This window comes from Mus caroli, unplaced genomic scaffold, assembly GCF_978045245.1.
Source record: "Mus caroli unplaced genomic scaffold, Mus_caroli_1 scaffold_11, whole genome shotgun sequence".
Lineage (NCBI taxonomy): Eukaryota > Metazoa > Chordata > Mammalia > Rodentia > Muridae > Mus > Mus caroli.
In genome coordinates, this window is record NW_028227266.1 from 74,370,692 (window position 1) to 74,394,171 (window position 23,480).

The 23,480-nt window shown below is 41.7% G+C and overlaps 1 pseudogene; it reads right to left on the minus strand.

Moving 5' to 3' along the window:
- Positions 1–7,272: 7,272 nt before the first annotated feature.
- On the minus strand, positions 7,273–8,320 carry LOC110302368 (glyceraldehyde-3-phosphate dehydrogenase pseudogene; annotated as a pseudogene).
- Positions 8,321–23,480: the final 15,160 nt, after the last annotated feature.

The following is a 23,480-nucleotide window of genomic DNA, read 5'->3' on the forward strand; positions in this document are numbered from 1 at the left end:
CTGCCATGACTATAATGGACTAAACCTCTGAAACTGTAAGCCAGCTCCAATGAGATGTTTTCCTTTATAAGAGTTTCTGTGGTCATGGTGTCTCTTCACAGCAGTAGAAACTCTAACTAAGACACAAGGTTTAGAAAAATCATTAATATTAAAAAGAGTTAAAATATTTTATTCTTATATGCAAAGTAAATAGTAAATATTTTTAAAGCATGTTGACTTTACAAGAGAGTAGTAGCAGTGACACAGATGAACACAAAAGATATGGTGAGAACAGTGGGACACATAGCCTGTCACTGTGGCCCATGTGGCTTTCAGCACACAAGTACATCAGCTGGTACCTACCTAAAAAAGTACCTTTTGAGCTGAGAGTCTTGAAGATGGAGATATCTACCCAGTCTGGTGGCTCACACCTCTGATTCCAACACTCAGGAGGTGGAGATAGTAGATCAGGAGTTCAAGGCTAGTTTTATTACACTGTGAATTCAAGGCTAGCCTAGATTACATGAGACCTTGTCTCAAAAAGTAAACAAACAGCATAAACATAGGTAGAGATAATTAGAAGATATGCCTGCCTACTTATTATAAGAAGGCATAGTATTAATTAATATTAATAAGTGATTGTTATATTTACCATCATTACATATTTTATTACAGGAGATTTCAAATATAAAAGTAAAGAGTACATGGAAATGAGCACCATGAACCTGTTGTCCAACTTCAACAATTATAAACCAGCAGATTCCTGGTATTTAAATTTCCAGCCAGTTATTACCCCATAATGAACTAATTACCCATAAATCCATAGACTTAATTCCATCTCTAAATATGTCAGTGCATTTATCTAAAAGATGAGAATTATTTTTTAATGATACTGTAGCATTTTAAACAAACCTAATAAGAATAGTACTGTTTTAGTATCACCAAATCTCCAAAGTTTAAATTTCCTGACTTTTCTTATAAATATTTTCACAGATGGTATCTTAGTCAGGGTTTCTATTCCTGCACAAAACATCATGACCAAGAAGCAAGTTGGGGAGGAAAGGGTTTATTCAGTTTATACTTCCACACTGCTGTACATCACTAAAGGAAGTCAGGACTGGAACTCAAGCAGGTCAGGAAGCAGGAGCTGATGCAGAGGCCATGGAGGGATGTTACTTATAGGCTTTCTTCCCTTGGCTTGCTCAGTTTGGTTTCTTATAGAACCCAAGACTACCAGCCCAGGGATGGCACCACCCACAATGGGCCCTCCTCCCTTGATCACCAACTGAGAAAATGCCCCACAGCTGGATCTCATGGAGGCTCCTTTCTCTGTGATAACTCCAGTTTGTGTCAAGTTGACACACAAAACCAACCAGTACAGTTGGTTTGCTTGGACCAGGATGCAAACAAGATTATTTACTGACTTTGACTTCATGTGATAGGGTAAAATTTCTAAAACTACAAAAAAGCAGAAAACGGGGGCAAGAAAAAGAAAAACACGTGGTCATCCATTCATCTGATAGTGATAACAATAGGTAACTAGGACATGTTTTTTTTTTTTTTTCTAAGAAAATATTTTGTGTGAATATTTTGTAAATCTGGGTCCTGCCTATGAATTTATAAAGAGAAAAGATCCTGTTGAAGTTATTGGTGATTTCCCAGCCATTTACACAGTATGTGAAAGTCCACTTGTTTAAATAAAGTAATAAAGTGGTAGAGGGTTGGCTGCTTATTTCTGGTTTCCAGATGCTGAAACTATGCTGTCTGTCCCAGTTCAGAGGGTCATGCCCCCTGTCAGGATGGTTCTCTGCTTGGCATTTTCATTAAGAATGAGCATTCTTGTCAAAGAGGTATTCATGAAAGGCCAAAGTCTGAGCTGATAAGGCTCAGTTCTGCAGAGTGATGAGAATGGATTGGTTGCAGTGAGAGGAAATGACCCTAGCGCTCATACTTGAGATGGCTAATGGTCCAGAGCAGAAGTAAATGTGGAATCTGGCAGCGTACCATCAGAGGAGAGACGCAATAACCAAGCATAATGCCGCAAAGAGCATGACTAATGCAGCCAAGAAAAGGGACATGGAAAAAGAATAGAAACAAATAAACTAGCTCAAATGCTAAACATCATAGGCTACCTACATGCGGAAGGTTCCAGAACTGAATCTGAGAGTGGGTGGCTGGGGACGGTAGATGCACAGAAAACGTTTCTGGTTCCCTTATTTTGTACCGCGGTTGAATGACATTAAGCTAATGGTCCAGCTCAGGACTGTGGGAGGAAGAAGTGAGACACTGGACACTCCCTCTAGAACCACAAGGAAGAAAGGTTTCCCAGAATGAGTCAGGGTGTGCTGACAGGCAAACAAAACATCAGACAGGGTGCTCGCTGTCTGATTTCTAGTGGAATCTCTAAGATCATATCATTTAAAACACATATACAATACAATGTTAAAACATCTAGCAGAACTGAGTAAAATAGGTTGCCTATTATCACTGATTTTTATTATAGAGTATGCCTTCTTTTCTGTATTTGTGTATGCCCAATTATGCACAGAGATTGAACATAAACTCTATTTTTCATCATATTTCTGGTGGGTGCCTGGTTGGGATTCTACTTCCTTTGTCATTTAGAAAACCTTGAATTTTTAACAGGAGCATGCAGTAACTTTATAGCAAGAAAGTAAGGCAGTATAGTCTATGTAAATATGTTTATATACCACAATGTTTCATATTCTTACATTTCGACAGCTGTAAACTATTTTTTTTCTGACATGTAGAGATACTTTATGATCACATCAGTAGAAGGGAAATTAAAGCCCAGTAGACCGGTACTTGGTCTTCCCTGACATGCAGCTACTATGTGAATGCTACTAGAAACTATTTCCAAAACATGTTGTTTTCACATAATATTTCTTTATTATTGTTACATTCTTGATGGGAGGGGTTAATCCAGACTCATTTACTTATCTTAGGGCCTAGCATACAATAGAGACACTGATACATGCTTGTTGATGGAGCCTTACCATTGTATGAATCTACTCACAGCAGCAAAAAGGACTTGGCATTTTGTTAAGCTATTATTCCACCTTAAGTGGCCAAACTGCCCAGCTTCCCATCAACCCTGTCTTTTGCTTCCAGGGAAGAAGTTGCTAAGTAGTTACTGGTATGCCTAAGAGTAGGCTAAAGCTTCTCAAATGCCCTGAGGTTGAAGCCCTGCTGTGCACTTGTGGCTAGGACTGGACTTAGGGAATGATTCCAGTTCAGTGGGACTTGGAGTGAATGAGAAATAAAGTACTAGGTGTGATGCCTTGTTGGATGACGACTTGTCTACATCTAGAATTAACTAGAACCCAAGCGTCTGGGTATACCTGTGGGGATTTTTCCAATTTAAATAATTTGATAATCTATCTATCTATCTATCTATCTATCTATCTATCTATCTATCTACCTACCTACCTACCTATTGAGACAGGGTTTCTCTGTGTAGCCCTGGCTGTCCTGGGACCTTACTCTGTAGATCAAGCTTACATCAAACTCAGAGACCTGCCTACCTCTCAGACCTCCTTTAATCTGTGCTAGGTTAAAGTCTTGCACCACCACTACCTGACTGGGAAGACTCACTTTTAATCCAATTCTTTTGAGGAGGGCTCAATGTTTAATCAGGGCTATACATTCTGCTGGCACTGAAAGACCCACAACGTGAGGACTCCCCCATGTTCTGACTCAGGAGAGGCGACACCCCAAATCACTCACGAGAAACGGTCTTGATGCAAACTGCAAGAGGACTTTTATTCCAGGTGCGCTCTGGGGCCCACAGTCATACACCACGCAGGGGTAGAGGACTGTGGGCCCGAGTAGCTGGGTAAGGGGGTATTTAAAGGAATAAACCACAACTCAAGGGGGTGGGGAGGGCATTGTTAGAAAATACCAAAAATACCAGTTAAGAGTCACGAGGGAGTGGAAGTCACAAGAGTCACAAGGAATACCTGGTAATTGTGTGGGTTATTTCTCAAGACAGTTTCTATGAGCCCCTAACAATACCACATTTGCATAGTGGGTTCCAGGAGCGGTCAGGGTGACTTTCTTTGAATGAACACCCCCTGAACCCAGGAATCGGGTGGGTGGAGGAATGTCACTATCTGTTTTACGATTAGCATGCCTTGGAGCATTGAGTCTCAAAGGTCACATTCTCAAGCCTGGGCCTAAAGGCCTAGAATTTTTGTTTTTATGTTATACTTTTTTAGCACTCTAAAATAAAAGACATGAAAAAAGAAGCTTGATCTCTTTGCCAGCTTGCTTTCAATCTCAGTGGTAAGACCATTCTTTCTCTAGCATTAGAGCCTGCTTATTTGGGATTCTGGCATATACTGAAGACCAGCTGAGACATCCAACCTTGTGGACTGAACAACTACTGGATTTTTGGACTTTCCATTGGTAGACAGCCATTGTTCTCTCTCTCTCTCTCTCTCTCTCTCTCTCTCTCTCTTTCTCTCTCTCTCTCTCCCTCTCTCTCTCTCTTCATATTCATTCTATAAGTTCTGTTCCTCTATAGAACCCTGACTTAGCCTTGGAGAATCTGGTAAAGCACAGTTATATGTTACTTAATGACAAGATAGGTCCTGAGAATTATGTCACAGGGTGATCACCATTGAATATAATTCTTTAAACCAAGGAGGTGATGTTGTTACTATGCTTTATAATCGTATGGGACCATCATCTTCTGAAATCCTCTTTCGACCAAGGAGTTTTTAAGGCAGTACATGACTAATGAGGGCAGTGTTCTCTTGTGGAACTGTACAAGACATTGGCCCAGCAAAGTGTATCAGTTTGTAAGTTTAGGTTCCTGTGGTTTTCTGTTGTGAAAGAATGCATCAGAACTTGACCTCTTGATGCTGGATAGTGCCAAGGACCAGCCTCAGCTTGGAGAGGGATTGAAAGAAGGGGTGTCTGGGAACCAAGAAACAACTAGAAGTCAAATTGTGGATCCAAGCTGACGATTTATGTTCTGCTCATGACAGCTTTCCAGAATGCTGTCTCTGTGTTCTGTTCTAGCAGATTTTTTCTTGACATTCTAAAACCTTTCTGGATAGTCCATCTTTTGCAGATCAAAAGCCCAGTCTTTTATTTACGTCAATTGTCAATTCAGTCATTCCCCCAAGTTCACTTTTGATTATCCCATGAATCAGCATCTCATGACCCCAGCCCCTTGATTCTTAGAAAGAGACAGCAAGCACAAACACAGACAATAGGTCAGATGGGTGGGACCTCACCCTGAAATTACCATTATTACTACACATGGGCCTGAACCTAAACTGTCCCAGGTTGACCTTGAGCTCAGGAACCTGCCTGCCTTTGTAAGCATAAATAAAAAACCTTAGCTGGGTGGGATCTTGACTTGTGATCACCAAATCCTAAGTCCCTTTATCTCCTTCCTTAGTACTTTCCTGACAAGCTGACTCATAGTGCAACTGCCTCTGTTCTTTTAGATCTGTGACCCTCCTTATACAATTAATATTACATCCTTATATTTTGCATAGTTGAGAAATTATATATTTTTGAACTCATGTTTTCAGAGTTCATTCCCAAAGCCTTAAGTCCTGTCCTGAAGGTCACACTGCTCTACCATTTTGTTGAGACATTAGACATGCCCTTGCACCCTAGACTCCTGCTGTCTCTGATTATCATGGAGTCGTTAACCTTGGTGGAGAGGACCTTCCTCGAAGGAGGAGCATGAAAATATGTACATGATTTATTATACAAACAAGCCTTCTAGCCATAGCAACTGCCAGCACTCATGGAGGCCCAAGCCTTGCTTGCTCTGTTCTGGGGGCGGGAACCATGTCATTTTGTCCCTTACATGGCTAAGCAGGACTTGGCAGGAAAGCACTACACTCAGGTCTGTGAAAAACTGAAAGAATAGCTGCTACACTGAGGTCATCTTTCCTAAGCCTACTTCCTCATCTGAGGTCAAGCAGAGGACAAGGTAGAGATGGATACACACAGATTATTCATGTCCAGGTGGATTGGTTAGTAACCCTAGAGTGTGACAAGGCTAACAGTTTATCCCAAATAAGGGCTTTAGAGAGCCATCAAAATGTCTCAGTAGGTAAAGGCACTTGCCACCAAGACTAATGACCTGAGTTTAATTCCTCAGATCCACATGGGAGAGAGAGAGAGAGAGAGAGAGAGAGAGAGAGAGAGAGAGAGAGAGAGAGAGAGAGAGAGAGAGAGAGAGACTCTACATGAGTTTTCATCTCAGACACACATAACTAACTAACTAACTAACTAACTAAATGTAAGAGCCCAAAGAAAACATTGTTTTCTGGGCCTCATGTGACATGATCCAGGTGACACAGTTGTGGAACATGGGTCATTTCTAATTCATGGTTACAATGAGTTGGAGTGATTGACAAGTAGCAATTATCAAAATCCAAAGATGAGCATGCCTAGATTTACAGTAACTAGCTATCAGGAGTCTAAAACTAAGAATTAGAGTTTAGAATTGAAAGGGAAGGGAAACTCTGAGAACCAGAATGGAGGCCAGTCTAGAAGAGTTTCTGATGTGTTATGTAGACATCTGCAATGGCTCTTTACACAGTTCTTCTAGTCTGCCTGATTGGGCCTCACCTAATCAATGGGATGGAAATGGAGTAGTCAGGGATACATAGAAATAGGCATGAGTCTTTAAATGCTCACAAAACTCATGGCAGATCTTAGCTGCTTACCCCTCTGCCTCTCTTCCTCTGTCCCTCTTCCTCACCCTTTCCTTATCCATTTTTGATAAAGGGTCTGGATATGTAGCCCAGGCTAACTTCAAACTCATGATCTTCCTGCCTCAGCCGCCCAAGTAGTAGGATTACAGACATATATCAGCATGTCTGCCAGATCTTAATCTGCTTCTCTTCTATTTCAGGTTTTTTTTTTTTTTTGTTTTGTTTTGTTTGTTTTTTGTTTTTTTGAGACAGGGTTTCTCTGTATAGCCCTGGCTGTCCTGGAACTCACTTTGTAGACCAGGCTGGCCTCGAACTCAGAAATCTGCCTGCCTCTGCCTCCCAAGTGCTGGGATTAAAGGTGTGCACCACCATCGCCCGGCTCTATTTCAGTTTTTAAGAGAATATAGTTTATTTTATTTTATTTTTTTTGTGGGTGCAGCGAACTTTATTGATGGTATTCAAGAGAGTAGGGAGGGCTCCCTAGGCCCCTTCTGTTATTATGGGGGTCTGGGATGGAAATTGTGAGGGAGATGCTCAGTGTTGGGGGCCAAGTTGGGATAGGGACTCCTCAGCAACCAGAGGGCCTCTCTCTTGCTCTAAGTGTCCTTGCTGGGGTGGGTGGTCCAGGGTTTCTTACTCCTTGGAGGCCATGTAGGCCATGAGGTCCACCACCCTGTTGCTGTAGCCGTATTCATTGTTATACCAGGAAATGAGCTTGACAAAGTTGTCATTGAGAGCAATGACAGCCCCGGCATCCAAGGTGGAAGAGTGGGAGTTACTGTTGAAGTAGCAGGAGACAACCTGGTCCTCAGTGTAGCCCAAGATGCCCTTCTGTGGGCCCTCAGATGCCTGTTTCACCACCTTTTTGATGCCATCATACTTGGCAGGTTTCTCCAGGCAGCACATCAGATCCACGGTGGACACATTGGGGTAGGAACACGGAAGGCCATGCCAGTGAGCTTCCCATTCAGCTATGGGATGACCTTGCCCACAGCCTTGGCAGCACCAGTGGATGCAGGGATGATGTTCTGGGCAGCCCCACGACCATCACACCACAGCTTTCCAGAGGGGCCATCCAGAGTCTTCTGGGTGGCAGTGATGGCATGAACTGTGGTCATGAGCCCTTCCACAATGCCAAAGTTGTCATGGATGACCTTGGCCAGGGGGGCTAAGCAGTTGGTGGTGCAGGATGCATTGCTGACAATCTTGAGTGAGTTGTCATATTTCTCGTGGTTCACACCCATCACAAACATGGGGGCATCGGCAGAAGGGGCAGAGATGACCCTTTTGGCTCCACCCTTCAAGTGGGCCCCGGCCTTCTCCATGGTGGTGAAGACACCAGTAGACCCCACGACATACTCAGCACCGGCCTCACCCCATTTGATGTTAGCAGGGCCTCGCTCCTGGAAGATGGTGATGGGCTTCCCGTTGATGACAAGCTCCCCATTCTCGGCCTTGACTGTGCCGTTGAATTTGCCGTGGGTGGCATACTGGAACATGTAGACCATGTAGTTGAGGTCAATGAAGGGGTCGTTGATGGCAACAATCTCCACTTTGCCATGTGGAGAGCAGAAGGCAGCCCTGGTGACCAGGCGCCCAATACAGCCAAATCTGTTCACACCGACCTTCACCATTTTGTCTATGAGAAGAGGCTGGCACTGCACAAGAAGATTCGGCTGTCTCTGGAACAGGGAGGAGCAGAGAGAATATATTTTATTTATCCTTTGACAGTTACATATATGTAAAGTATGCATCTTGATCATACGCAGCCTCAACCGCCTCAGGAACTTCCAACTTCTCTTTGCCATTCCTACTAGAAACCCCCTAAACCTCCCCCTCCCTACTTCTTCTCTTATCTCTCTTTTTGTTAATAACCCACTGAATCCGATTAGTGCTGCCTGTTGGATGTTGAATGATATTGTTGACTGATCTTATGTAGGTTATCCGAGCTGCACTGTATTCATGGGTGCAGTGGCCATACCCCAAGAAGAACATTTCACTTGCTTCTTTTATTTAGGATGAAAGTGTCCACAGGGTTCTCGGTTTACGTTCAAATCTATGGTTCTTGAAAGGGTCTAAAGTTTCTAATGTTTTGACTCTAGGGGAGAAATATCCTCTAAGTCAGATTCAGGAAGTGACTCAAAGAACACATCTCTTTTGAGGTCAACCAAAGCACAGACAGCAGGTGGCAACTCCAATCTAATTACATCTGCCTTATTTGACAATGAACCAAACTAGGGACTGAAGGGCCAGTGTTCAGGCACAGAGAGCCTCCAGCAGACCAAAGTAACAGGTAGTTCTTTGCTTAGTTCCATGTTTGGTTACCCTGGAGGTGGCCTCCCGAATCTTCTTTCAAAGAAAAATGATCCTGTGGAGGTGGATGAGACCCTGACCCAGCAGAATTAGAGGGTTGCCTAGAGCTGAGCTCCTCAGTGGCTGGCAGTGGTAGATTAGGAGCCTTTCAACTTTGGTCTGAGCTCTTCCTGTTACATGTGGATTTCATCCATTTACTGCCTTCAGGAACTGGAAGGAACTGGAGAACACCTGGAGACCTTGTCTAAGGTGCTGAGGCCATTTGGAGAGCAAAGGGGATAGCAGCAATCTTTCAGGAAATTATCTTTCTCTTTCTCTCTCCCATCCCCCCCCCGCCTCTTTCTTTGTATGTGTGTCTATATTCACACACGTACATGTCTGTGCATATACAGCTGTGTGTGTGCTTGTTCAATGTATGGGTGTGTATGTACATATATATGGAGGTCAGGATCCAACTTCAGATGTTCCTCAGGTGTTGTCCACATTGTTTTTTGAGATAGTGTCTCTCACTGGGACCAAGATCTCACCAAGAGGCTAAGCTGCTGGGCCAGTAAGATCTGTAGATCAACCTGTATTCTTTCCAGTGCTGGGATTACAAGTGCCTGCCCTCTTTCCCTCCCCTCCCCTCCCCTCCCCTCCCCTTCCCTCCCCTCCCCTCCCCTCCCCTCCCCTCCCCTCCCCTCCCCTCCCCTCCCCTCCCCTCCCCTCCCCTCCCTTCTCTCTCTTGTTTTTCTTTCTCTTATTTTCCTTTGTTTCTTTGTTTTTGTTTCTTTTTCCTTCCTTCTTTCCTTCTCCCCATCTCTAGTTTTTAAACACAGGGCTTCTTTGTTTAGCAGAGCCCTAGCTGACCTGGGCCTGATTTAGAGACCAGACTGGCCTTGGACTCAGCGGTCCATCTGTGAGTTGTCTCTCTGCATCCTGAGTGCTGGGATTAAAGGCATGCACTAGCATGCTCAGCCCTGCTTATCTTTTAAAAACATAGTTGCTAAGGTTTGAACTTGGGTCCTCTCACTTGTGTAAGCAAGCACTTTGTCAACTGAATCATCTCTCCAGCTCCCTTCTTATGAAGTTTTTAAGTCCTCTGTTCATTGTAAGAAAAATCCAAGTTCTGTTAAAAATTACACTTATTTATATTTTGTGTGTATGTGTGCAGTGTTCATGCCACAGATACATCAGGCAGTTTTAGGACAACTGCTCATGGGTGGAGAGAGAGGGATAACTTTTCTTTCTCTTTTGTTCTCCCAGAGGTGTTCTGAGAAGACAATTAAACATTTCCCTTAGTGGAAATGGAAATCAATGTCTTTGCTTTGATGATTCAAAGCCCATCCTTCATCCATTCCCGTGATGACCCAAAGTATTTTAGCTGCCAACTCCCTGTAATTTCCAAAGCACTTGGGAAATTAGCCCATCTTTCCTTTCTAGACAGTGCCTAGGTGTAATTAGGTAGAACTAATGCCTATTGTTTCTTCCCACCCCTGTGACAAAGAGCAATTGGTCAAGAGGAGCTTCTGTGAGTGCTTCTGTGGGCTCTCTGGCCTCACTCTCTCCCACTCTTCCCAGGCTCCAGAGCTCCAGCCCTATCAGCCTCTGATGTGTTTGCCATGGCCACACATAGAAGCTGTCACTGAGGTCGAGTTTACTGCTTGAAAGAGTCTCCAATGTCTCATCTGTTTCTTTCTCCAAACATAAAGTCAAATCTCACCTCAGTGATGGGTCAGTTAAAATTCTGCCCTCTTTTCTACCCTGTTCCTTAACTCTTTATCTTTTTACCTTGCCCTTTGTCTCTTTTAAGCATATTGTATAATTTATCTGTCTCTCCAGAGTTCCTAGAAGAATAGTATTATTCCAATAATAATAATAATAATACTGGTTATATAAATACTTGCTGAAAACATTAATGAGCAAATGAATGAAGCTCAGACATGTGATTCCCTGTGTCCAATCGTTCATGTTTCCTCCAGGTCAGCCCTGGATTCAAGCTCATTGCTAGCAAGATCTCTCTCTCTCTCTCTGTGTGACCTTCATTTTATAGTTCACAGCAACCAGTTTGATCTTTAAAACAAAACCCTGAAGTCCTGGGGATATGGCTCTGGGTAAAGTGCAGCCTAGACTGCTCAGGGTCTTCGGCTCCACCCCAGCACCACAGAATGAAACAATCAAAGAATCAAAACACCGAAACTTCAAATATCTCAAAGAATATGTGTTTCAAAGACAGAAGTTTGTTTAAAGGTAAGGGTGTATTTTAGATCAAAAAATGTGAGAAGTTACAGCCACCAAGGGTGGAGACATTACCAGTTAAGGCCCGAGCATAGTGACAGATCCACACAGTAGGCAGAGCTATAGCCTTCAGTAGATGTTGCAACCCTCAGGGAGGGCTTTGAAGAAACCCAATTCCACTCTCCACTTGTCTTCTCAGCTTCTACTGGTGGTGCAAGGTGACAGGACTCAATGGGAAACTGAAGGGTATCTATGCAGCCCCAGTAGTGAACCTTTGTAGCACAGAGAGAGATAGACAGTGAGTGTGGGCAAGAAGGAAATCAAAGATGTTCACCTTTGGTTTCCATGCTGCAGCAACCTCATGACCCTTTCTTTTATGCAAACTTGGGCCTGTCAATCTTCTCCTTCCTTTGGTGTGTGTGTGTGTGCATGCATGTGGGTTGTATGTAGTGTATGTTTTATGCTCTTCAGCTTGCTACATAGCTGAGAAGGACCTTGACTCCTGATGCTCTGTGCCAGTCTCTTGAGTGGAGGATTATGGGATTGTATCATCACACCTCTATCACCTCAAATGTCTTGTTCTTCCTTCTGTTGGTCATGCTCCTCTGCAGGGTAAATGTCCCCTCCTCAGAAGGATGCTCTTTGATTAGCATCCTACAGGATTGCCTTCTATTGCATCATCCTACCTCTTTCTTTCTTCAAATTTATCACAACCTTCATTAAAATTGTTTCATGGCCAACATCCTCCTCCAGACTACTCAAGCACTCTGCCGGCATGACCCATACTTCTCCTGTTCCAGCACTTGAGAGGGAGTCTCCTGTGTCGTAGGAGTCGGTGTTCAATGAGTAATATTTGAACTATGAATAATAAGAGTAATAAATAAGAAAATTTTAAAGAAAGTGAAGATAAAATGTCTTATTAGATGTTAAATGACAAAGTTAAAATATTTTGACCTTGGTACCACAACAAGAGAACATGTGATTCTTTTAGAGAAGCCGTAACCCTACGCTCAGGATTGTCTTTCTTTCTCAAAGCTCTTTACTCTTTAGCTTTACTCTTGAGCCTAAGCCTACATTAAAGAATCTTTATTAACCCTAGCTCTTGCCCAAAGAAAATAGTCCAGAAATAGAACTGCTACAATAGCTTCCAAGTTGTTTCCCAGGGATACGATAATTTAGTACCTGATACAAGTTGTATTTAAAATCTGTAGAAAATATATAATTAATTCAGAAATGATGTCAATGTGATTGGCTAGCATTTTTTTTTTTAAATAGCAAATGTATTCTTCACACTTTCACTGAAATAAATTATATTGCAGATCAGGGATTTAAATGGGAAAACATGAAAAAAATGTGTGAGTACTTTAATAGCCTTGAGAAGAGAAATGTTACTCTAAACATTTCAGATAGAAAACATCAAGAAGGCACTGGAGAAAGGCCCAGAGGCTAAAAGCACTGTCTGCCTCTACTGCCCCTGAGGGTTGGGATTAAAGGTGTGTACCACCATGCCTTGTATCCAAGCATGTTTCATAATTGGAACAGACTGAATATAAAATTTTATTTTCTGCCTAGCATTAACAACATTGAAAATATAATACATTATGGTAATCTATGGCAAAATCTATTTAAAAAATACTTACATATTTATGTATTCAGCATATATTAAAATAAACTTGTAAAGTGCAGTTATTCATAGGAAAGTCAGATGCAGGTGTTTGTCAGTTCTTTAGACTTTGTGCAGTTTCTAGTTTTAAAACCTGATTTCTATTATGGGTATGGGTATGTGTTTCGCCTGCATGCATTTATATCTGTGCACCACATACATGCCTAGTTCCCCCATAGGCCAGAAGTAGTGGTGGGAAATCTTTGGAAGAGCAGCCAGTCATCTTTCTACCCTTGACTTTTATTTTTAAGACAGAGTCTCATGTATCCCAGGCTAGCCTCAAATTCATTACTTTTTAAAAAGATGTTTTATATTTTATTCATATATGTGTGTCTGTGCACACATGTGTGTGGGTGCCTGTGGAAGCCAGAAGAGGGCATTCGATCATATGGAAGAGAATATGAATGTACTGGACCACATCCAATTTTTTAGAATTGTTATATTGGTGGGTGAATGGACATATTGGCCTATTCATTTGGTGGGCTATGATCATGTCTTCTATGAGTGTGCTGGCCCAGTCTGTTCACATGGGAGGGGTATGGTCATGTTGACCCACAAGCGATTTCGAGTTTGATCCTATGGAAGCTGAATGAATATGTTGGATCATAAGCCATTTCTGAGCCTTATCCTGTGGGTGGGTATATATGTATTTGGCCGACATGGAAGAAGATCTAATCCAGTTACATGGGGATGGGTGTGGGCATTTTGGTGCACATGTCATTCCCAAAGCTTTCATATACAGTGATATATGGGTATTTTGGCCTATAAGTCATTTCTGAGACCATCCATATGGAGGGGTGTGGTTCTGCTGGTTCACATGCTATTTATGAGCCTGATCATATATGGGGTGTATGAGTGTGTTAGGTCACTTGCCATTTTCAAGCTTGGTCACTTTGGGGGAGTCTGTATGTGCATGTTGGTCCACATGCCAATTTTGAAGCTCTTTGCATGGAGTGATGTATAGGCATTTTGAATCACATTCCATTTCTAGGACTAGTCATATAGTTATGTGCATGTTGGCTCACAGGCTATTTCTGAAACTGATCACATTGTGGCATGTATGGGCAATTTTGCCCACATACCATCAACAAGCAGGTCATATAGGAGCATGTACAGGCATTTTGACACACATGTTATTTTCCTATGAAAGGGTATATTTGCATGCTTTCTCACATGTCAGTTTTGAGGGCTATCACATGGGGGGAATGCATGGAGATGTTGGATCATATGTGAATTCCAAGCCTGTAGTATGTGAAGTGAATGGGTCAGTGGGCCCACATAACTTTCTGAGGCTGGCCATATGGGGGCAGTATATGGATATGTTGTCCCACACACTAGCTCCAAGCCCAGTCCTATGAGAATGTGTGTAGACTTTTGGCCCACATGCCACTTACTAGTCTGGTCACATGGGGGAATGTGTGGACATGTTGATTTGGATGCCAGTTTTGAGCCCTGTGATATGTGGAACTATATTCTATAGGCCCACACATCATATCTGACCCTATCACTTGGGGTTGTATATGGACCATTTGGCTCACATGCCATTTCCAAGCTGGTCATATATGGGGGTGTGATGGTCATATATGGCCTGCAGATGAAGATGTAGAGCTCCCAGCTCCTCCTGCACCATGCCTGCCTTGTTGCTGCCATGTTCTTGCCTTAATGATAATGGGCTGAACCTCTGAACCTGTAAGCCAGTCCCAAATAAATGCTGTCCTTATAAGACTTGCTTTGGTCAAGGTGTCTGTTCACAGCAGTAAAAGCCTAACTAAGACTTGGGGGAGGATTTGAACATTTTGGCCCACATTCCATTTCCGGAACTAGTCACATTGAGGAATAATTGTTGAGGGAAATAATAAAAAGAACTGGCAGGTTCCCATGCTACACCCTGCTACTCTCAGCCTCAGTGGTCTCTACAGCCAGTTCTTATCTTGTGGGGACTTTCTGACTCAGAGCTCCAAATTCTCTCCATCCAGCTTGCTAAGTTCCCACTGATGGGTTGCTACCATGCCAGCCCCATGCTTCAAATCCCCCACAACCTTTGTGGTGCACATCAGGCAAACCCATGCTTTGCCACGGTACTTTTCTCCCTTGAACTCAGATGAGCCGCCTCATAAAGGAAAATACAACACAAACTTTGTTCAGAAACAATGGTAATTCAATAGTTGGGCACAGCAACTAAAATCCTAATCTTGTAAGACTTATTCAATCTAAATGCTTTGGTGGTGAATCCTGATGGATCTGCCATTGAAACTGGGAGACACTAGTAGCCACATCTTGTCCTCATGCTATCCCCGTCCAAAAAGACCCTCTCTCTCTGCTCCTTTCTCTCTTCCCCTATCCAACCCTGAAGTCCCCCCTACTTGCCCAGTGATTGGCTCCTTTATTCATTAGGGGATGGTTCACAAGAAGTCACCTGAATACAGTGAGTGACTCATTCCTCGTTCTAAGCCCCTCTCAGGAGAGTGAATTAGCATCAAATAACAAGCAACCCCAGGGCTATCCACAACAAATAATTGTGCAATTCCTCCCACATGTGATTATTGAGCAGATCATATGGGGATTTGTGGGTATTTTGGAGCATGTGCCATTTCTGACATTTGTCAGATGGGAGTGTGTATGTACATGTTGGCCTGCATGACATTTCTGGACTGATGCTATGGGGGCAGTGGTGGTTGTATGGGCACATTGGACTACATGTCGTTTCTGAACCTGGTTACATGGGAAGGGTGTATGTTCATGTTGAGCCACATGCCATTTTTTTTTGACTAGTCCTATGGGAGTTGTACAAGCATGCTGGCTCAAAAGCCATTTATGAGACCTATCCTGTGGGTGGGTGCCATTTGTCCATGTGCCATTTGTAACAAGTATGTGAGAAATCTGGCCCATGTGCTATTTCTGAGACATTTCTATGCAGGACTGTATGGGCATTTTGGCTCACAAGCCATTTCTGAGGTGGGTCAAATGGAATAATGTATCGGCATGTTTTTCTTCAGGTCATTTCCAAGCCTGGTCATATAGTGAGGTGTATGGGTTTGTTAGCCCACATGCCTATTTTCATCCTGTTCACACATGAAACTGTATGGCCATGTTCACCCACATGCTGTTTCTGAACCTGGTCACATTGTGGCATGATTGTGTAATTTTGCCTACATGTAGTTTCTGAGCAGGTCATATGGGGGTGTCTTAGTTATGGTTTTATTGCTGTGAAGAGATACCATGACCAAGGCAATTCTTATAAAAGAAAATATTTAACTGGGCGCTGGCTTACAGTTTCAGAAGTTCAGTCAATTATCATCATGATGTTTTAGAGGTTCATTCCATTATCATCATAGTGGGAAGCATGACAGTATCCAGATAGGAAGTTGCATGTGTGCATATGCATGTACACACTTACATATGATAGCACTTAGTATCTTTGTATATGTGAACATGCCCATAGATGTCAACATATTACCACATTAAAACTGCATGTATAGCTGGGTGTGGTGGTGCATGCCTTTAATCCCAGCACTCGGGAGACAGAGGCAGGCAGATTTCTGAGTTCGAGGCCAGCTTGGTCTACGAAGTGAGTGCCAGGACAGCCAGGGCTACACAGAGAAACCTTGTCTCGAAAAAACAACAAAAAAAACCCCCCAAAATCCCAAAACCAAAAAACTGCATGTATGTGTATATGTGTGCAGACATACTAGAAGATGAACATGCTTAGAAATAGCATGTTTTTGAACATGTGTGAACATGCTAATATATGATCATACATTAAAACTTTCATGTCTGTGAAAATGTGAATACATACCAAAATATGGCCATTCTTGGAAATTGCATGTGATCATGTGTATATATGCCAAAATATAACCATACTTGAAAATTGTATGCATGTGAAATGCACACACACACACACACACACACACACACACACACACACAATCTGACATGTGACTACACTTGTAAAATGCATGTGTGTAAACACATGCATAAATACTGACATATGACAGTGCTCAGAATTTTTATGTGTGTGAATATGCATATGAATGATGACATTTGACAACACACAGAAACTTCATGCATATGAATGGGCATGCATACAATGATATATGTTAGTTATTGAAAATTACTCAGATGTCAATAAATCACTACATGCCAGCATAACAGAGTACTTGGAAATTGCATGTGTGTGAACAGGCACATGCACATTGACATATGATAAGGCTCAGAGATTTTATGTGTGAAAACATGTGGGTACATGATTATATGCAATTGCAGTTAGTACATGCATGAGTGTCAGCATGTGCATATACAACACCATGTGACTTTGCTCTATAGCTGCATTCTTATGAACATATGCATATCCTGTGACATGTGACCACAGTCAAAATTTTGATGTATCTACACATGCATGAACAGGCCAACATGCATTGTGCTCTGAAACTGCACATGTGTGAACATACAAATACATACCTATATTTGTCTTATCTCAGAAACTGCATGTATTTGAAATGTATATGTATGCCTTGTTGAAACTATATACATGTGAAAATGCACATACATGGCAAAATGTGATTGTTTTTGAAAACTGCATGCATATGATCATACATGTACACAAAGATTTAGGACTTCACATAGAAGCTGGTTTGTGAGAAAATGTGCATGCATTTGATTATGTTCAAAACTATATGCGTGTGAACATGTGTGCATACATTGACATCTGTGCCCAGAGGTTATATGCATATAATCACCTATATGAAGCTCTCATATGATAATACTTAGAAACTGCATGCATGGGAATATGTGCATCATGATGATATATCTCAGTAAATGAAAACTTCATATGTGTGAAAATGTGTATATTTGCCAACATGTGATTGTTCTTGTAAACTGCATGTGTGTGAACATGCACATATATGTTGATATGTGACTGTGCTTGGAAACAGTAAAATGTGACTATACTCAAGACTGCATGTATGTGAATGTACATGTTTGGGCTAACATGAGACTGCACCCAGTGCTTGCATTTGTGTAAACATGGACATATATGCTAAGAAGTGATTGTGCTTGGAACTTTGGTGTATGAACACATGCATATGTACTGACACATAACTGAACTCAGAATTTGTACACATGTCAACACATGCTTATGTCCATGCTCAGGAAACTGTACTCATGTGAACACATGAATATGAGCAAATACATGTCCATGCTCAGGAACTTCAATATGTTATATAACACATGATAATGCTATTGAGTTGAACACCTATGAACACATGTATATGGAATACATCTGACCATAATCAAAACTTTCAAGCATGTGGTTATGTACATATGAGAAAACATGCAACCATATAAAACGTTTCACATGTGATGCTTCAACACATGATTAAACTCAAAACTTACTATGTATTTGTGTGTGATTGAATATATATGTGATAACACACAGAAATTTCATGCATGTGAGAATGCACACACATGTTGAAAGATGACCATCTCAGTTACTTTTCTGTTGCTGTGAAGAGACAACCATGGGGATGTAAGTCAACTTATAAAACAAAACATTTAACTGAGGGCTTGCTTAGAGTTTCAGAGTGTGAGTCCATGACCATCATGGTGGAGAACATGGTAGCAGGCAAGCAGACATGGAGCTGGAGCAGTAGCAGAGCCTGGCATGGGTCTTTGAAACACCAAAGCCTACTCCTGGTGACTCCTCCTCCAGTGAGGCCACACCCCAATCCTTCCCAAACAGTTCCACCAACTGGGGGCCAAGTGTTCAAACACATGAACCTGTGGGGCCCATCCTCATTCAAACCATCACAGTGACCTTGGTTGGAACATTTGCAAATCAGAATATACACGAATATGTGACTGTGCTTGGAACTTGTACACATGGGAGTATACTCCTTTGTGTACACATGTAACTATGCTTAGAACTTTTATAAATGTGAGCATGTACATATGCACCCACATTTGGGTCTGCACATATGTGAACACATGCATATGTGTGATCATGTGACTAATCTCAAAATGCACATGAATGTAAACATATGCATGGACACCACAATGTGGTCACATTTAGGAACTGCACATGTGAAGAGGTTCCTGTGTGCTGAAATGTGGCTGTGCTTAGGAACTGCACCAATGTGCACATGTATATATATGCCAACCATGACTATGCTCTGGAAAGCATGTGTGTGAACATGCACATATGCATCAATATGTGTCCATCCTTGAGAAATTCACAGGTGCTGACATGTGTCCATGTTTTGAACTATACTGGTGATTGACCACATCCAGAGCTAATACACATATAAACAAATGCATATGCACCTACATATTCATTTACATTGCACCCAGATCTACACATGTATAAGCATGTGCTTATGTGCCTCCATGTGACCCTGATCTAAACTTGCACACGTGTGAACATATACATGTTTGTCCAAATGTGTATGGGAAATGCATGTGTGTGAACATATGCATGTGCATAAACACAGGACCATGTTCAGGAACTACAAGTGCGTGAACATACATATATGTGCTAACCTGTGACTGCATTCAGAATTTGCATGCATGTGAACATATACATATGTGACAGGACACATGTGAACATGGGCATAAGCACCAATATGTGACCACACTCAGGAACTTCAAGCATGTACATGCATAGTAAGTACCAACACATGATCACTGCATATAGGTGAAGTATATATGCACTGGCATTGGTTAAGCTTGGCAAATGCACATGTGTCAACTTATGCATATGCACTGATATATGATAATCCTCTGAAATGCATGTGTGAACACATGCATATGGGCCAATACCTGGCAGTCTTAGAAATTGCATATATGTGGACATGTGAATATTCACTAACAGCCAACTCTTCTCAGAAATTATATGTGTGTAAACATGTGGATATACATCATATGACTATGCTTGGACCTATACAGTGGTGAACATGTGCATATGTGCTGATATGTGAGCATGCTCAGGAACTGCATGTTTGTGAATGCTCACATATGTGACTATGCTTGTAATAGCACATACATGAACATGCGTGTTGAGTCCAATATATGAACATGATCAAGAACTTCAAACATACAAATACAAACATTTGTGTTGACATGTGACCACACTTAGAATTTGAACATGTGTGAAAAGGTTCACATGTGTTAAAATGTAATCATGCTTAGGAACTGCACATATGTGAACCTTAGTGTATATGCTCAGATGTGACTATTGTTTGAACTACCTGTATGTGAACATGTTGATATGCCCTGATATATGACAATGTTGGAAATTAAATGCACCTGGACATGCTGTCTTAGGGTTTTACTACTGTGAACAAACACCATGACCAAGGCAACATTATAAGGACAATATTTAGTTGGGACTGAGTTACAATTTCAGAGGTTCAGTGCATTATCATCAAGACAGGAGTATGGCAGCATCCATGGAGCTGAGTGTTCTACATCTTCATCTGCTCGCCTCTAGAAGAAGATTGATTTCTAGGCAGCTAGGAAGTGGGTCTGATAGCTTACACCAACAGTGACACATCTACTCCAACAAGGCCACACCTACTCCAACAGGGCCACACCTTCTAATAGTGCCATTCCCTGGGCTGAGCATATGCAAACCATCACACATGCACATAAGACTGAAGTGTGACTTTGTTCTGAAATTTCATGTGTGTGAACAAATGTACATATTTCAACATGTGACCATGTGAAACTTGCTCATGTGTAAACATGCACATATACACCAACATGTGACTCTGATAGGAACTGCATATGTGTGACTTTTGTGACATTTGGAAGACATATGATCATATTTAGGAACTTTATATATGTGAACAAGCTTGTATATGACAACAAATGACCAGGTTCAGAACTTGCACACTTGTGACACATAACATTATTGAATGGAGTCCTGTGAGAGGATTTCTAAATGCTTGTGAGAAAAATCCAAAAAAAAATCAAAACCAAAAGCAAAACCAACCAACCACCACCACCACCAACAACAACAAGACCAAGATAAGAATCTTGTGGCCTCAGTTTCTACAAAAACATGGAATTATTCTTGGAATGTGTTTTCATGCCCACCCCAAGGTCAGAGGATAGGAGTGAGTTTACTTCAGACTGCTCATTACAGCTGGCTATTACTTGTTACTATGCTTATATGGAAAATTATTTTTTTGCCATGTGTGTCTTGTCCTTGTGATTGAATACTTCACTCAGGTGACCCTTTAGCCCTCCTAGTATAAACTGTCTGATGCTCCAAATAAAGTTGGCTATTGCATCAGACTTTAATCTGGCTCATTTTTTAGGCCCCATTCTCCTAGGTTCACATTGCTCACCTGATTAGCAGATGACACACATGTGCCAACATCTGATCATTCTAGGGAACTACATCTTTGTAAATATGTATTTACGCTGACATGTGACTATACTTGGGAACTGAACATATGTAAACTCATGCATGAGTAACTATGTATGACTAAGAGCAGTGCCTGTGCACCTGTGACACAGGCATATGTACAACATGTGACTGCCCTTGAAACTGGAAATGTATGAACACAGGCATATGTGCAGATACTTGACCATGAATGGACAAGTAAAGGTGACATGAACATATAAACTAACATGTGACTAAGTTAAAAACTATGTTTGACAACATATGCATTTGTGCTGATATGTGATTGTGCTTGGAATTGCAAATAGGTGAACACATCGATGTGCTGATGTTTGACCATTCTAGGAGTTGCCTATATGTAGATGTGCACATATGTGTCAACAACTGACTGAGTTCAGATATTACATATTTGTGGACACCAACATGTGAACACATTTGAAACTGAATGCATATAAACACATACATATGCTCTGCTATGTTATCACACTTGGAACTGTATATGTGTGAATATGAGCATATGCATTGGCTTGTGACTGTGCTCAGAACTTAGATGCAGCTCAACACTCATATATGTTCTGATATGTGACTGTACTCAAACACTGCATGTAGGTGAAGGGCATACATGCCAACAAGTGACTGGATTCAAAATTTGTTCATGTGAATATGCACAAGTGTATCACTATGTCACCAGCCTCAGAAATTGCATGTCATCGGACTTGAATATCTGTGCCAATATGACTGTGTTCAAAATTAACACACACATGTGAATGTGTGCATATTTGCTGATATTTAGTTGTGATTAGAACTGCATGTGTGTGAACATATGGTCTGGATTCAGAATTAGATTCATATGGACATATGGATATATGCCTACATTTGATAGGAGTTGTATACCTGTCAACCTCATTGTGTGGGCAGACAGGTGATGCATTTGGGATATGCATACATATAAACCTATGTGTATGTAGTGACATGTGACTGAGCTCAGAACTCCATTTGTGAGCATGCATATACATGCTAACATGTATCCCCAAACAAAACTGCATGTGTGAACATGTGAATATGTCCCAACATGTTACTCTGTTCAGAAATTGAACATGTGTGAAACATGTGCATATGTGCCAAAATGTGACCTCATTCAGAAATTCCATTCATGTGAACACATGCATATGCCCTAATATGTGCCAATACATGGGGAAACTCATATGTTAACACATTATATATGCTTAGATGAAACAGTGTGAAACTTGCATGTGTATGACACATGCATAGGCACTAACATGGGACTGTTATTGGGACTGTACACATGTGAACATGTACATGTGTGGCAATATGTGACTAAGCTCAGAAAATGCACCTGTGTGAACTTATGCATATGCACTAACTACATGCTAGGGAATTGTATGTATGTGAGCATACCTGCAGGTGATGACATGTAACCATGCTCAGGAACTACACATATGTGAACCCATGCATATGAGCCTATATATAACCACCCTTGAGAAATGCACTGTGTAAACACATGAGTATGCATGTACATTTGTCTCAGCTTGGAACTTGTATGCTTGTGATGTGTGTATTTGTGCCAACATGTGACCACTCTTGGAACTGCATATATGAATATGCACATATATGCTGACACCTGAGCACACTCAGAACTGCACACAGGTGACATGCACATATGCACTGACATGACTAAGATTGGGAACTATATGTGTATGATCATAAATATATGTGCTAAGAATTTACTGAGCTTGGAAATTGCATGCGTGTGAACATGAGTATATGCACCAAAATGTAACCATACTTGGAACTGAATACCTATAAATATATGCACATTGCACACAGGCAGTAACACTTAGAACCTGAACATATGTGAACATGCACATGACATATGACCATATGTCAAACTGCAAATGTATTAATGTGTATATATGTTCTGATATATGACCATACTCAGAACTTACACACATGTGAATATACACATGTGGGAAGTGGGTGCAGCTGCATGGGCCAAGATGGTGCCCTGGTCCATTGCCAGGCCCCGTGAACCCCACATGTTTACTGCCTTGCTCGAGCATGCGCAGTGAGGTTGCATGCGTGGGCTGCCTGCTGGGCTAGACTATCCCTCGTGATCTGGATCTGTCAGCCTATCTGTGACCGACCTGAACTCGTGCCTGGAGCATGTGTGATTTCTGAT